The sequence below is a fragment of the Limulus polyphemus genome, unplaced genomic scaffold, assembly GCF_000517525.1.
Source record: "Limulus polyphemus unplaced genomic scaffold, Limulus_polyphemus-2.1.2 Scaffold1461, whole genome shotgun sequence".
Lineage (NCBI taxonomy): Eukaryota > Metazoa > Arthropoda > Merostomata > Xiphosura > Limulidae > Limulus > Limulus polyphemus.
Genome location: NW_013667071.1, coordinates 30,447 through 32,751, shown reverse-complemented (window position 1 = coordinate 32,751; position 2,305 = coordinate 30,447). Strand labels below are relative to the sequence as shown.

The window sequence follows — 2,305 nt, the reverse complement described above, 5'->3', positions numbered from 1 at the left end:
CCACATAGTTGCAAATATAGCTATAATAAAAAAGGTCTTACTGACAGTACCATAAGTACAAAAGATGCCCCCCCCCCCATGCATAAAAGTAACTGGGCCCCTACATTTATTTCCCTATAATTGTACTTACAATTTCGGCTGACATGGGCCCCCCTTTTGGCTACCCCCCTGCAGTTTCGGAGGACATACTTATGCTTATGCCACTGCTTATTGAACCTGTACCTGTACAATCCGTGCACGCTAATCACAAGGCCACGCTCGACCCATGTGATAAAAACCAAACAAAACAGTTAGACTCCTATAGGATAAATCTTTTCTTGTGTATTTTTATACCACGATAAGAAAATATTATAGCTTCCCAGTTGCTCAGCGGTAAGTCTGAAGGCTTATAACACCAAAACCGGATTTCGATGCCCGTTGCGGGGACAGCATAGATAGCCCATTGTGGCTTTGCAAACAAATAAAATATCATATATTAATGTTTGTGTTGAACTTCTCTTTCCCGCATCCAAAAGATAAATATTAACCTGTTAAAGTAGACTTAACTGAACTAAAGGGGAAAAAAATGAAAAATATCAGTCTATCTATCTATCGTCGCAAATTTTGCAAGTATTCCAAAAACTATTACCATATTTTATAGTTATATTTCTAGTCTTGGAATATTTAAAAATGTTGAAACTGTATTGACCTATAACTTAGAAATATATGTACTGGTTTTCTCTTTTTTTTATTATTCCCAAGTAAATGGGAAGAAGCGGTTTTGAAGTAAAAGTATTGTTTGGTTTAACATCTATTGTTATAAACTTTGTATTTAGTGAAATAGACGCAAGGTATTATATGACGATACCAGAACACACTTCTACTTAAATTTACCAGTTGAAAAGTCCAAATTTTAATGAGGTTGTGAAGAAATCCTACACCTTAGCACTTTCTCTCACTGGTCTGTTAAGTAGCAGCGTTATGAAAACTGACCTATATTACTTTTATATCTGCTAAACTAATCATATATATTCACTAGTATGAAAAACACATGCCTTTGTTAAAAACAATAAAAAAAAATAAGAAAAGGGCAGACGAGCTTTTCTGATCAAGTTCTTTTAAAAATTCAGATTTTTTGCAAGTTTGAACGTTGTACTTTGGTTATTAAATCTCGACTATTCAAATATAAAAAAAAAATGTTACACTTACTCGAATTCAGCTTTTTACCGTTACTTCATCATAAGAATCCTTTAATCACATCAAAACGACTTCAAAATTGTTACAGAAATCCAAAGAAAGTATGAACGAATACCCTATATATAAAAGTAAAATAACAGTGGAGTAATTTTAGTATGAACATAACCTATCGTCATGGAAACGCTAACAATTAATACCTTCATATGATTGTGTACTGATAATGAAAGAAAATGACTTAAGACCAAACTGGATGTTCAAATTGTAATAAACTTCATTATATATATATACAACTATTATCTTTAGCAGAATGCACAGATATATATTTAGATTTTTTACCAGCTTTTATCAGTCTTAAAAAAATATATGCTGCCTGCAACCATAACACAATATGATAAGATTTTAATTGCAAAATCAAAACTCTCAGTGTTATTAGAAGTCTTGTTGTTTGAGGCGCAGAGCGTTAGGTCTACAAATTCAACAAAGCAAGCCACGCTCTGCTTAACATACAGCAACATACACTATGTATATTATTACCTTTTCGCATGAAATTTGCCTGAAAGTCTAAACTCCACCGCATGAAAAAGAATAGAGCACACTCACGAGGGAAAACACTGTCTGCAAGCACATACTATAAATTTCCCGCGAATGATTGGACGCAGCGAGACGCACTGCGACCGGGCGTGCGTTGTTGCTATGGGGAACTAAGTCAAATTGTGTCAGTGTTTTGAAGATCGAATGCAGTTGTGTAACCTCGGGCGGAAGCTTATGGAAGTGGAATTTAAGTTCAATCATCATACGTGTTTGTAATGCTCTATAAAAAACAAACAAAAAACTACATATGACCTTTACAAGCGTGTCGCTGAAAATCACAAACATGTTATAATAATGGTTGTGAATGGTCTCATAGTTTAACAAAACAAATAAAAATTCTTAAAATATTCAGAACGCCTTACATAACAATTTACTAACAGAAATATATTTATTAATACGTTGAATTAGAACTCTCCTTCTATTAATAGAAAACACCAAAATATAGGTGTATTGAAAAATCAATATACAATTTTTATAATATATGAATAAAACACTTCATTTCTAAATTTATTTTAGTAGATACTTTGAAGATTTTATT

At 32.8% G+C, this 2,305-nt stretch overlaps 1 pseudogene; it reads right to left on the bottom strand.

The window, feature by feature from the left end:
- The window catches only part of LOC106463686, a 78,453-nt pseudogene extending 76,581 nt beyond the window's left edge, over positions 1-1,872 (bottom strand).
- Between the last annotated feature and the right edge of the window lie 433 nt (positions 1,873-2,305).